The 14,383-nt window shown below is 42.8% G+C and overlaps 1 long non-coding RNA gene across 1 annotated transcript in view; it reads left to right on the top strand.

The window, feature by feature from the left end:
• LOC141574046 (uncharacterized) overlaps positions 1 to 14,383 on the top strand; it is a 40,477-nt gene that overhangs the window by 345 nt on the left and 25,749 nt on the right. Inside the window, exon 2 of the long non-coding RNA XR_012500615.1 lies at positions 1,575 to 1,681. This is a non-coding gene — a long non-coding RNA (uncharacterized LOC141574046). The remainder of the gene's footprint in view (positions 1 to 1,574; positions 1,682 to 14,383) is intronic.

Genomic DNA, 14,383 nt, shown 5'->3' with positions numbered 1-14,383 from the left:
TTGCCCTCAGGGGTCCGTAGAGTTGGGTAAAAGGCTTCCTCGAACACCACCCCAAAGCACGTAGCCCCAGGGTCTATCACACAAGTGGCGACCAGAGATACAAACAGCCAATGCTTAAAGAGTGTTTATAACACAAGGACGCTAAGCGAGGCACTGCGTGTGTATCACCCTCGCTTATGGGGTAGGTGCTGTTATATGTCAGTCCTTGGTTTGCCCATGAGCTGCTTTGACTTTGCTTCCTGTCACACGGTCAACCAGTCATTCAGCTTAGGTGGGTCCCATAGCGAAGGCGAGCCTTTACCCCATTGAGACGGGCCCTTGAAGGAGGCAGGCCTGTCTGATTTCTTTTTCCTCTGCCCACAACATCCAACTCCAGGACATTTTCCTTGGTCTTTCTCAACCTTGCCAACACACTCTACCCTGCTCTTTGTCCTCTGTTCACGTACTGTTAAGCACTTGTTGACCACCCTGTTAGCCTCTCCGAGAGACTTTATGCCCCGTAGAGCCTAGCACAGAGTCAGCGCAAAAGTGAGCAAGGCCTTTTCTGAGCCTCTGGTTCTTCATCTGTTCTCAGATATCCAGACCCTTGAGCTTGGAAATCGGCAGCCTTGAAATGGCTTTTGGTTTTAATTGCACCTTAGCTATAGAACCCTGAGAACAGAAATCTAGTTTGCTCCCTGGCCCTAAGCCAATCAGAATGCTGATTAAATGACTGTTAAGGTGCACCTGGACTCCCCGTTGGTGCTAGACTAACCTGCAAATGCTTAGAACCTAGTTGGCCACACTACTCTCCTCACAGCAGTACGCATTGTTAGTGTCCCTGCTCAATGCTCTCCGTTTCACAGATGGGGTAACTGAGGCCCATAGTGGAGGCCCCAAACAATTTCTTGGGGATGTGGTCCTCTGTCCACAGCATTCTGAGAGAAAAAGGAAGGCTTGGGGAGTCTCAGGTACGAAAGTAAAACCTCTGGGTCCTGCTCACAAGGATCTCAGAGCATGTGTGGGATGGGAGCCTATATAAGGGGGGGCCTGGAAGGGAAAATGAGTGTAGCCAGGTGAGCCTGGGGATGTGACTGTCCCTGGCACTTGGTGACAGGCATTGTGCTCAAGGGCGTGAGAGCCAGACTGCCCATTTAGGGGAAGCCACTGGGGACTTGGGCTGGAGCCCAGAGACATCCCTGCAAATCTGGCCAGTGGCAAGCCCTCTAGGCCGGTGTTTCCCAAGTCCTATGCTAGATGAGGTGCACTGGGGCAAATGGAAGGGAGCAGCTCCTTCTTTTAGTCTGCAGCAGAGACACCTGGGAGCTGGATAACAAAGCAGCTTCAGGAGCCCCTCCCCAAACTTCCTGGAGGGGGAAGGGAAGAGTTGGGAGGTAGAGGGAGGCTGGTAGTGTCAAGATTGTGCATTGTAAACAAGTTCCCCAGGTAAAACCTAAATACTAGGAGAATTTGAGAATGACCGTGGAAAGTTTCTCAACTGGTGTCAGAATTTAAAATGTCTACCTCTAGGAATCTATCCTGAGAAATACCTGCAGAACAAAGATGAAATTCTTAAATAAGATTGTTCTTTGCAGCACTATTTATTTTGGTGGAAAATTTCAAATGACTACATGCACCTCACCTGGAGCTGACTGCTTACAAGTCATTCTGGTACCTCTGCACAGCGGGATCTTATAATGAGGTAAGTCTGTGAGCACCCACCTAGAGGATGGCCAAGGTATATATATTATGACAGTTTCCAGTGTCCTAGCAAGAAGGGGCTTTGGATATACTTGGTGAGAACTTTAATGGGAAAATTTTTTACAACTGGGAAGTTATTTTTTTGGTCATTTTTCTCTCATCCAATTTTGCCACCCCACTCTGGCTTTTTCACATATGAAAAAACTGGGTCCCTGAGAGAAGGGACTTGCCCCATAATGAACCTGGGGTCCTGACTCCTAGAACAGATCTGTGGTGGGGCTCAGAGGGGGAGGGGACGTAGATATGGCATAAGAGCCCAGGCTAACCTGGTGGCCCCCCAGGAGGCCATTTTAGGCAGAGTCTCAGGAGCTCAAGGTCCCTCAAGTGGGAAGAGGGACTGGATAGGTTGCATGAGGTGATTCTGCCTCAGTACCTGACAACCTAAATTAAAGTCTGCGGATGATGGGGCTTTCTCTTGATTGCGTCTGTTTCTTGTGAACTTGGTTATTGCATAGGTTCAAATGAATGTCATGCAAATCTATTTTCATTATTGAAAAAGAAAAAAGCTAGCCACTATCCTTTTCACCTGGACTTGATCGAAATGGGGAAAGGGACCAATATTCACTGGAAGCCAACAGGAGCCAAGGCTAGATCTGGTAGCATAAAGGAGATGGGGTTCTGTGGAGTAGAGGGGAAGAGTCCAGCAAAGGCCAAGGTCAGTGAGTAATTCAGCTGGATCAGCTGGTATGGCCTTGGAGGCCAGGGTGAGGAATTTGGATTTGGCAGTATGGGTAGCAGAGAGTCCTGCAGGTTCCTGAGACAGTGGCTGAGGAGAGGTGGGAAGAGATTGGCGGTAGGGTGATCAGGTGAGGCAGCTCTGGGTAACTGAGACCAAACAGATGGAAGACCTGTCTCTGAGGTCCAGGAGATTTGTGGCTCTCTTATGTGAGGTTCTGCATTTTCATCTAATGTGGATTTCAGTTTATCAACATCTTCTTAAAAGCCTTGTAGTATTTTGTTGGTCAACCACAATTTGCTTAGCTTTCTCCTAGTTGTTGAGATTCACTTATTCATCTAATTTTTGAGTGCCCAGTGCTTGACAGGTTGTGTGCTTGAAGCTGGGGAACCCACCCACCTAGGCTGTCGTGATGGGTTTGGACTACAGTGCCCAGTGGTGGGAAGGGTATGGGATCTGGGATTTGGGGCTACTAGCCATGTGATAGAGGCAAGTCATCCAAACCCATTGAACCTCAGTTTTCTTATCTGTGGAAACATCTGCCTTTGGTGAGGGTCAAAGAAAATAATGACTGTGTAAAAACCCTTTGTGAATAGCATTCAGAGTTTACAGCAGAGCATATACTGTTATCACGGTGTCTTAGCTCTGCTTCTAATAGATGTGTGGCATTTGACAATCTGAATTCCCTGTTTCCTTCTCATCTGAGAAATGGGAGGGTTGGACATGATAATCCTAAAGTTCTCTTCCTTTTTTGACATTCTACCATGTAAGGCTTTAATGTTTTTGAAAGCAACATATTGTATATATAGATTCTTGTTTGCCCACAGCTTAGGCAATACTGGGGTTTATCTTTCTAAATTTTATCTTTGCTGGGTTAAGTGGTAAGGAGTGTTACTTAAAAGTTGTTTATGTCTGCATGGCTTTCTTAAATAGCTTTCTAGTTATATTTGATTATCTGATTTTCTTCCTGTGCTGTTTGCATCAAAGGGATATTTCAGATGGGCCCCAAGGTATTGCATTTTAACTTGGGGATGTCGATAAGGCAGGGAGGTGGTTATGTCCTGCAGGTAGAGATGCCACAGTCTCTTTTCTTGATGCCCTCTGGCTTCTAGACAGATTAATTAGTGCGCATTGTGCTTTTAATTTGGGGATTTTTTAAAAATCCCTTTTGAAAGGGAATATATGTACGTATATATATGACTGAAACATTAAGCTGTACACCAGAAATTGACACATTGTAATGTAAACTGACTATATACACGAAGTTCACATACACACTCGCACACACACACGCATAAATCCCTTTTGATTTTTCTGATAGTCTGCTCTCCAACCTGCACTGCCAATCACAGCCATAGAAATCGGCCATCAGAGTTGGCCACTGTGGGGCTTGGGAGACTTAATGACTATACTTTTCTTCATTCTTTTTATTAGGTTCCCAGGTGATAGGGTAGATAGAGTTCCAATTCTATTTGGCATGGTTTCTAGAATAGAGTTCTGATTCTATTTGGCATGGTTTCATCTCTTTTATATGTGGGAATTTTCTTACCTCCTGGAGTACTTTTTAAATTACAAAAGCAAATACCCTGTTAATTATGGCAAGTTAAACATTGCAAAAACATATAAAGACAAAGTGAATAACCTCCCCCAGCATTCCCACCTTCCAGCATTAGTAGTGAGAGCAGGTATGTATTCTTCACCTTTCTCCATGTTCATGTAAACACATGCAAATATATACACGCATCCCGAGAGGTGTCTCTCCTCCCTCTTACTTACATTTTCCCCCCAGTTTTCAACAATTGCAGTTAACATTTTCTACATAAATATTTTTGCAATTCTGAGAATTTCCTGAAATGGAGTCTCTGAAGTGGAATTACTAGGATAAAGAGTAACAATATTTGTTAGGCGTGTTACCGAAGTGCACTCCATGACAGCATTTGTGGTGTATGAGTGCTAGTCTCACCCAGTCCTTAGCCACATCAAGTGTTCGCAGTTTTCTGTTAATCTTTGCTCATTTCATGGCTGAAGAGTAGCCATTGGTTCTTTTAATCTGCATTTTTTTATTATTAGTGAGATTGAATATCTTAAAATTCCATAATTATTGGACATTTGTCACCTGTGAATTATCTCCACATCTTTTCAGGTCATTCTGAGTTTCTTTCTGACTTGCAAGTCCTTTTAAATAGTAACCCTTGTTCGTCATACTTGTTGCAGGTAGCTTTTTGCCCCAAGATTACTGTTTGCTTTTTTTTCTAACATTTTTCTAAGCTGGTTTGTTTGTTTGTTTTTTAACTTTTCACTTAGTCAAATGTTAATCTTTGTGATATTGTCCATTGCTTTTAGGCTCAGGAGGAATATCAGTGATCAAAAGATGTTCACTTAGACTTTCTTGATTTTGTTTCTTTTTTTTTTTTTTTGTGGGAAGAGGTAATTAGGTCTATTTATTTATTTATTTATTTTTAGAGAAGGTACCAGGGATTGAACCCAGGACTTCATGCACGCTAAGCACGCGCTCTACCACTTGAGCTATACCCTCCCCCGATTTTGTTTCTTAATGGCTTGATTTTTAACATTCAACCCTTTGCTACATCTGGAATTTATTTTGTTTTACAGTGTGAGGTAAGAATCCCAATACATTTTTTTTCTGAATGATATACCATTTTTTATCATCTTTCCTGTCTTCATGGCTGTGTGATGTCACTTCTTCCAAGGCATTGAGTTCTTACACTATTTTTCATGGTATATTCCAAGGAGGGAGTATTCTGAGACTACTGCTTTACTGGAGGAAAAGACAGATTTTTGGCCAAGGAAGGAAAGCCTTGAATTTCTGTAGTGGAGACAGATTCTCCTCCATGAAACTAATGATGTTTGTGTTTTAAGAATCCTTACTTGCCCCTGTCTCTTCCAAAGCCTTGGAAGAGGTCATATGTTTTCATAAAATTTACAAATTAAGAAATTATCATTGTAATCAGTTAAGCCCCTGTCTTATTCCACTGAGTCTTCCCTCTTCACTGTTCCCCTCCTGCTAAGTGGCGTTTTGTTGGCTCTGGACATTTTTTTGAATCTGGCTAAAGGTTGAGTTAGAATATATTTAGGCTGAGTTTTTGTGGTTTGCAGTCACTTCTACCAGCGGTTCAAATACTGACAACTATCTTGGTATGGGAAAGGCTGTCATGACACAAAGTTGCAGGAACAGATAGTATCACCATATAAAGGTGTCCTGTAGCATCCATACCAGAAGTACATGGGTAAAGGGGGATAAACAAGGTTTGAATTATCTGGAGTCAGAAGTTGGAATGGAAAACTCTTCCAATCATGAAGACTATAAAGATGGAAGCAGAGGACTCAGTTTGTACAACACTTATCAAAAATGGAAGTTTTCTTTTGCCAGGAATGAACTTGATAATGCAGAATACACAATTATAAACGTACATGTCAGAAGAAAGACTGAGTCATCTTTATTTTCTATTAAATCATATTATAAAACTATTATCATATAAGATCAAAGCATATGCCCCCAAAAGTAGGAAAAAGACTTATAGAGGTGTTTCAGGCAATTAATAAAAATACTATGTTATTCTTCTGGATTTTGTGATGTTTATGACATTTATTTTTTAAAAATTTGTAGTTTGCTAGCTTTTTTTCTCATTTTGAATACATAGTTACATTTGTGCCAAATTTTGTATATTTAATTTTACATTTTTATCCTCAATGAAGGCCCCCCAAATTCATGTAATGAATTTGTGGGTCAGTTCCCCCAAAACCTGGATCTGCCTTCAGTGCTTAGGATGAATAGCTTGACAAAGATTAAGTCTTACCCTTTAAGAAGATCTGGTTGTAATTTATCCCCTCTGGCCCTTTGGAAATGAAATTTCTTGCCCTTTACCCTGATTTTGACACAGAAATAAAATTTTTAAAGTGGTCATTAAGTGAATACTTTTTGCACTTTGTTCTTCACCTTGCCTTTTTCACTTAACAATACATCTTAGAGACCTTTCTCCATACATGAAGAGCTTCCTTGTTTTTTTTTTTGTTTGTTTGTTTTTTTTTGGTGGAGGTACTGAGGATTGAACCCAGGATCTTATGCATGCTAAGCATGTGCTCTATCACTGAACTATACCCACCCCTGCTTTCTTGTTCTTTCTAGCAATTACCTCTTACTCCCTTATATGGATATACCATATTTATCTTTGCTGTCTCGTGGATTGTCATTTGGATTGACTCCAGTATTATTATCACAAACAATGGTGCAGTGAGTAACCTTACACATATATCATTTCAAAGAGTGCAGTCATAGGATAAATTTTCAGGATTTGCACTTCCCTGTGTATGAGAAAAGTTTAGGTTGGAAATGACTTTTCTTGGGATCTTTTTATTTTGGGGAAAATATGCATAACATAAAATTTACCGTGTTAACCATTTTCAAGTATACAGTTTGGTGGTATTAAAGTACCTTCATACTGTTGTGCAGCCATTACCACCGTCCATCTCCAGAACTTCTTCACCTTCTCAAACTGAAACTCTGTACCCATTAAACAGTAACTCCCTATACACCTTCCCCACCCCCTGGCAACCACCACTTTACTTTTAATGTCTATAAATTTGACTACTCTAGGTACTTCATAAAAGAGGAGTCATACAGTAGTTGTCCTTTTGTGTCTGGCTTATTTCACTGAGCATAGTGTCCTCAAGGTTCATCCAGGGCAAGCCTGTGTCAGAATGTCCTTCCTTTTTGAGGCTGAACAATATTCTGCTGTATATGTATACCACGTTTTGCTTATCCATTCATCCGTCCACGGATGCTTGGGTTGTTTCCACCTTTTGGCTGTTGTGAATAATGTTGCTGTGAACAGAGGTGTACAAAAACCTGTTTGAGTTCCTGTTTTCAATTCTTCTGGGTACATACCCAGAAGTTTCATCAGATTTTGAAGGCATTACTCTGTTCTCTCAGCTTTCAGTATTGCAGTTGGGAAATTCCAAGTCATTCTGAATACTGATACTTTGTTTATGACCTCCTTTTTCTTCTCTAGAAATTTCTAGAATGTCCTCTCATCCTTGGTGAACTGGAATTTCTTGATGATGTGCCCTAATATGAGTCTGTTTTTCCCGTTGTGCTGAGAGTTCTGGGAGACAAGTGGGGGATGAAAGCTGAGGGGTGGGTGAGTCACACCATATAGCATTATGAGCTCTATGCCTCGCTGGCAGTGTTCCCAGAGCTGAATGGAGGAAGAGAGTTGAAGGTCTGGACAGCTTCAACAGTACATGAACTTCTGTATAACCCCTCTGTTGTTGGTATCTTCTGTCTCCTGTGCCTGATATCTACCTGTCCAGGGACCTTCTTCTCCCTTCTCCTAAAAATAAATTCTGATCTGCCAGGGTCTGGGTTGCAGCCGTGGTGCATGGGGAGTAGCATAGGGAAAGGATGTAGGTGTCTGCTACGTTTATTTTTTAGGCTGCTTTAAACTCTCTTCTACCAATCTTCCTTCCTGTAGCAGCCCCTCTCCCAGCTCACCTTTATGCCCCCTTCTAGAGGTGTCAATTTCTAGGTCTTGAGGATTCTGTGGTATAAATCAGGTTAAATTTTCTCCTTTTCTTATTGCATTCTTGGTTTACAATCTGATAATATTTGTCCATTTACTTTCTACCCTCAAAATTGTTGTTGTGGTCCCCTCTCCCTTTCTCCTCTTTCTTATGGGTTTATGCATTTTGAAAGTAGTTTCAGGAAGAAGCCAAGTTATATACCTGTGAGAAATCCACCATCTCCAACCTGATTTTTTCCCCACATGGCTTCCCAATGGTCCCAACACCCTATGTTGACTAGTCTACCTTTTTTCCTCTGGTTTGAGATGCCACCTTTATCCTTCACCAAATAGAAAGCCCATTTGGCTGGGGGCCCTATTACTGAGCTTTCTTTTCTGTTTCAACAGATATTTATTGAGTACATTCTATGTGCCAGTTTCTGATCTAGGCAATGGAGGTAAAAGCAGTGTAAAGGTATAGCCTCCTCCTCCTGGAGATCATGTTCTAGTGAAGGGAGTCAGGCAATAAATAGATGATATCAGATAGCAATGAATACTAGGAAGAAAATAGAGTAAGGCATAGAGAGTGTGAGGTTGAGCTACTGTAGATATGTTGGTCAGAGGAGAGCCATCTCAGGAGGTGACATTGAGTAGAATCCTTAATAAACTGGAAACTCCATCTATGTATAGTTCTTTAGAGAGGGGGTGTTGTGGGCAGAGGAGATACCAGGAGTAAAACCCTGAGACAGAAATAAGCTGTGTGAGTTTGAGGGATAACAAGAACAAGTGTGGCTGGAGCCCTGCAGACTAAGGGGAGAGTGGTTCCTGGGGCCAGATGATGCAGGCCCTGGTAGCCATGGTAAAAAGTACGTGTTTTATTCCACACACAATGGGAAGCCTTTGGAGAGGTGAGAGCAGAAGAATGGAGACATAGCATCATTACGTTTTAAAAGCATGGCTGTTGTGGTTGTGTAGAGAACAGACTATGAGTGGAGGCAGGAGTAGCAGCAGTTAGAAGGCTGTTGCCCTAACTCAGGGAGAGAGAATGATGACTTGGACCAACTAAGGGTGGGTGGACATGGTCCCATATACTTGGAAAAAGCAACCAGAAACTGGCCTGTGGAGGATGGATGAGAGGCAGGTCAGGGTAGAATCAGGAAGGCCAGTTAAGAGGCTAGTGCAGTTCATGGAGCTGTATGCTTAAAATGTGTGCATTTTTCTATATAGAAATTATACTTCAGTTTTTAAAAATGAGAACAAAAGACTGTCACAGTAGGCCACATGAAGTTCACAGGGCAGAGAAAGGGGGCTCCAGGCCAGTCTGAGAGCAGTGGGACAAGTCTAGGGACTTGAGTAGGATTCTGGTAGAACTGACAGGGTTTGAGGAGAGGTTGGGAAACTGAGAGGAGGCACTGGGGCAGGAACGGGGGGCCAATAGAGGGAGAAAGTCAAGTCATATTTGAGCTTCAAGAGCACTGAAGATGAGCATTTCTGAGTGGGGTTCAGGGGTCCTGGCTGAGTGAATACACTTACTTTATAGCTCTGGGATTCTGCTAGGATGGGGAGCCAAGAAAAGACCTAGACCCCATCCTCAAGTGTCAAGGCTTATTGGGGGGAGGTGACAGCCTTCTTGGATCAGTTGGGGAAGGTATGGAGGGACTTCGGGGCAGAAATAGACATCCCTTCATGACCCCTCCTTCATACACTCTCCCTACCTGTTTGTTTCTCCTCCCAGATAGGAGGGTGGGGGGTTAGTAACCAAGTGACAAGGGTCTGACCCACTGAGTATGAATTCTGGTTCTGAAGTTCCCTAGCTGTATGACCCTGGACAGGTTGAGCCTTTTTGAGCCTCAATTTCCTCACTTGTAAAATGATGATAATATCCTATTTGCTCACATATGACTTTTGTCCCCTTTCCACCTTCCTAAAAAATGTAACTTGCAATTTTCCTGCTGTCTTGTGATGTGTCTATGTTGTAGATGGACAGGGATGGTGCAAAGGGTGGCTCTTGGGTACCTAGGCTGAAGAATTCCTTTATTTAAGCTCTTGAGGGCTCCATGGGCCTGGGGCCACCAGTTCCTTGAGAATCTTAGAACAGAAGGCACCTAGCTCTAGGGGAGGCAGCTGGCATGCAGGAAAGCAGACCACACTGGAAATTGAATTCTGAATTGGGATTCTCTGGGTGATCTTGGGCGACCCCTAGTGGGGAAATGTGACAATACACAACACGCCTGCAAGGATGGGTTTTGCAGCTTTGTGCTAGATTTTGCTGCTATATGTGCTTTGCTGCACGTACCGGGTAGAAATTCTGTCAGTATATTTTTGCATTGTGGCTGGCTTTTTATTCGCCTGGATTCAGCCTTGGTGTTTTCATTTACACTGTTGTGTGTATGGAAGGGGGCTTCATTTACCAGCAAATCTAGTGTATCCTGTTACTGATGTCATTTTTCTTAGCTTTTGGAGTTTTTGTCCTTTCCAGAGTTTGTAAATTCCTACTAGAACTCTCTGAACTGTACTTACATAACAAGTGTTTTCTCTTAGAAAACCACTTTAAGATCACATTCAATGCATGTATTTTAAAATCCATTTTATGTAATAACTTAAAAAAAAACTAGCACTTTCTATACACCAGGCACTGTTCTGTGTACTTTATAACTATAAATTTATTTAATCCTCATCACAGCTGTATGAGGTGAATGTTATCCCTATTTTACAGTTGAGAAACGGAGCTTCAGAGAGGTTAAATAATGTGCTCAAGTTCATGCTGCTAATAAACGGCAGAACTAGGATTGCAGCCTAACTTTGTTCTCTTAATTACTCCACTGTGTTACCTCTGACCTCGCAATTATTTCCCCCAAACTTTACATGTAAAATTGAGACGCATCTATGTACTCGTGTATCTTATAAGCCAATAAATACGGTACTAATACCTGGACTTAACCCAACTTAACCTCAGGTCTGAATGCCAGTTCCTCTTCAGGGTGACCTTGGGTCCCCTAAGCTTCATCTGTAAAATGGGGTGGACATGTGAAGAATTTATATAAGTTGTTTTAAGATTTGATTTATTTACATCCACATTTCCTTCCTCAGATTTATTTTGATGCATAAAAAAGGTCTGGCATATACCTCCGTGCAGCCTAGCACAGGATTTTACACTCTGTGGTCCTCCCGTAAATGTCCTGGGGATGAAGGGAAGACCAGCTCTAGTGAACACCCACCTTAACCTCTTGTAGGCAGTTAATTTCTAGCCAGGGGAGAATTGCTGGTGGTGGGTTTGTAAGAGTTAGGTCCTACGTAGTAATTCCCAACTTCACAATGACTGATGAAGCTGGTTCTCGTTTTCTTTTATTTAGCAGATGTAGAGGAAGTGGGGGTCAGTGGTTTGCCCCAGGTGACTCAGTGGATGAGACTGGGGACCAGGCCAGGGTATGGGTGGCAGGGACTCTAGTCCCTGTGATGTCCTTTTTGGTTGCTGCTGCGGTCATTGCCTGTGGCTATTGCTGCCCCACCCTGAGTACTAGCTTTGAAGAAAGGGACTCTTCAGCCTGGGTACCTAAGAGCCAGCTAGAGGCTCTTGAGGGCTCTGTGGCTCTGGGCTGCTGGCCCCTTGAGGTGGGATCCTAACATCTTAGAACTGGAGGGACCTTGGAGGTCCTTTAGAGGCAGCTAGCATCAGGACAGCAGACTAGGCTGAGAATCCAAATCCCTTGTCACAGATTGTCAGGGCAACCTGGGATACTGGAGGTCCATTTAGCTACAGTGTTCCATGATACAGGTCCAGTTTTTCCATTTTATATGTGAGGAAGCAGAGAGGGACAGAGATTTGCTCATGTAGTTTTACAGCCAGAGAAATTCTTAAAAAGATCCCTTTCTCCTCTGAAATCAGACTGTCTGTCATGTAATAATTGCTCATTAAATGTGGGCCGTTATTTTATTAAGCAACATCTAGTTGACTCGAGTCGGTCATTTAACTTTTTCCTGCCTCAGTTTTCTCAGGTATTAATTGTGTTAGTAACAGCCTGTCTTTATGGATAAGTTGTACAAAATAAAATGTGATCAGCCATGTAAAATGTAAAGTTTGGCACCTAACCCATAGTAAGTGCCCAGTAAAAATGAAGTGCCCTGTTTCAAACTTTCCAGTGGTTCCCACGGCACTAATAGTCCTATCCAAACTCCCCCATGGTCCCAGAAGCCTCTGGATTTATCACTTGGCCCCTGCAAACTTCTCTCATCTCACACCATCCGTAGCCCCGCTTACTTCACTTCATGCCAAGTTCATATCCATTCAGTGTTGTTTTTTTTTTTTTAAAACTCTTGTGGTTTCCCCTATTTTACCTTAAATGTCACCTCCTCAGGAAGGCTGTCCCTGACCACTCAGGACTGGTCTCCCTTCTCCCTGTTAATCTGCTTCCTACATCATGCTTAACCTATTTTGTAATGATTAGTTTTATTGTTTGATGTCTCTCTCTCCCCTGCTCTACGGTGAACTGTGTGGTTCACTATGGAATCTCCCAACACCTGAAACCTCCCCTAATAGGCTCTAAATAGATGCTTGTTGGTACCTGGTACCCAGTCTCCAGTAGAGTCCCCTCACCTACATCTACATTACTCTTTCATGGGCAAATGTGACCAAGCTCTTTTGCTTCAGATGCTTCAAAGACTCCTTTGTGCTCGGGGTGCGGGCAGGAGGAAAAATCAAACACTCTCACCTGTTATTCAAGTCCTTTCAGGATCTGGCTTTGCACTTTCTCCCTACCCTGCCCCATACTCTAGCACCGAGAATGTAGGCAGAGACCTTTCCGCTGTTTGGTTTTCTTTATTTATCAGTTAAGTTGACCAGGGTTCCTTCTGAACTTCAGAAGGAAGTGATAAACCTCACTTGTTTCTTGTGTACCTACTAACCGCATACCTATCCTTGTGGAGATTTATCATTTATCCATCTGGCAGGACCCTGTTAATTTCAGGTACTCTTCTTTGTTTCACTCCTTTTCTTTTCCCCATCCAGGTGGCCCCCACCTCCTTATCCTCCCTGTCCCTATCATGACACTGCCATCAGCCATCCATGTGTTTCTAGTCTCCACTCCTGTGACCCTCCCCCACCCTTCGAATCCACTCTAAAATGTTTTCTTTGGGTCCTTGGGTAATATCCCAACAGTCCCTTGAACAACCCTATGCTGGTTTTAAAATCCTATACGTGTTTTAAAATTACATTTAAGTTACTGGGCGATAGCTCTTACTCTGTCGCCCCCGCCCCCAACACGTATTGTTTTTAATATCTGTCTGTGTTGATGGGTGAACATTGAGTTCGTTGCATCAGAGTGCCACATGGTATTCCACAGCATGTATCCGTCACATTTCACTTATTCATTCTTCTCATGACAGACACGTGGGTTCCCTCCAACGCCCTGCTGCTATCCATGCTGGCAGTGAACACGTTGTCCTGCCCGCTCTGGGCCTGTGCACAGTTTCTCTGGGCTGTGGAGCTGCTGAGCCAGAAGGGCTTTACTTGTTCACAAGTACTGGCGGGCGCTCTCCTGCTGGGGTGAGCAGTCTGTCCCCGATCACCCATCGTATGAGGATTCCCCTTTCTCTCTGTCTTTGCCTGTGTTTGGTATTATCCACCTCTGTGATTGGCAGTCTGATGAGTATAAAGTGGTCTCTTGTTTTTGCTCTCTGAACACCAGTGAGGTTGAAATAGTGTCCTTGTTAGTGGAAATTTCCCTTTTGTGAATCTCCTGTTTATATTCTTTTCTCATTTGCCTATTAGATTCTATAACTTTTTCTTATCATATTTTAGATGTTATTTCCTTGTTTCATTTTAATACAGTAAAAATTCGCCCTTTCTAAAAAATGAGTTTTAACAAACATATACAATCATGTGATCACTGCCATATTCAAGATAATAGAACAGTTACGTCACCCCCCAGAATCCACTCATGTCCTCTTTTACAGTCTTTCTTCCCACCCTTGGCTTGTGGCAGTTCCTAAGCTGTTTTTGACCTATAGTTTTGCCATATTCAGACTGTCATACAAGTGGAATCCGAAAGTACACAGCTTTTGAATCTGCTTCTTTCTCTGAGTGTAATGCATCTGAGATTCACCCCTGTTGTGTGTGTATCAGGCAGTTGTTTCCTTCTTATTGTGGAATAGCATTCCGTTGGATGAACGAACCACATTTTGTTTATCCAGCTATCTTTGGAAGGGTATTTGGATTGTTTCCAAGTGTGTCAGTTTGATTTTGATGACCTTGACAGTTTTGAGGAGTTCTGGTTAGGTATTCTGTACAGTGTCTAACTTCTTGAACATTATGCTTTGTGTTTTGGAGAGCATCCTGCTGTGATGCTCAGTGGACTTAGCTTACCTGCCAGAGCCAGTTAAACTGTTGTCTGTGAAAGGGGTCTTATGAGTTGTTTAAGGCACATCTTCTTCTGTCCCCTGGAGTGAATTT

Source organism: Camelus bactrianus, chromosome 19 (assembly GCF_048773025.1).
Source record: "Camelus bactrianus isolate YW-2024 breed Bactrian camel chromosome 19, ASM4877302v1, whole genome shotgun sequence".
NCBI lineage: Eukaryota > Metazoa > Chordata > Mammalia > Artiodactyla > Camelidae > Camelus > Camelus bactrianus.
Note: the sequence above shows the minus strand (reverse complement) of the source record. Positions and strands in the feature narration are given on the sequence as shown.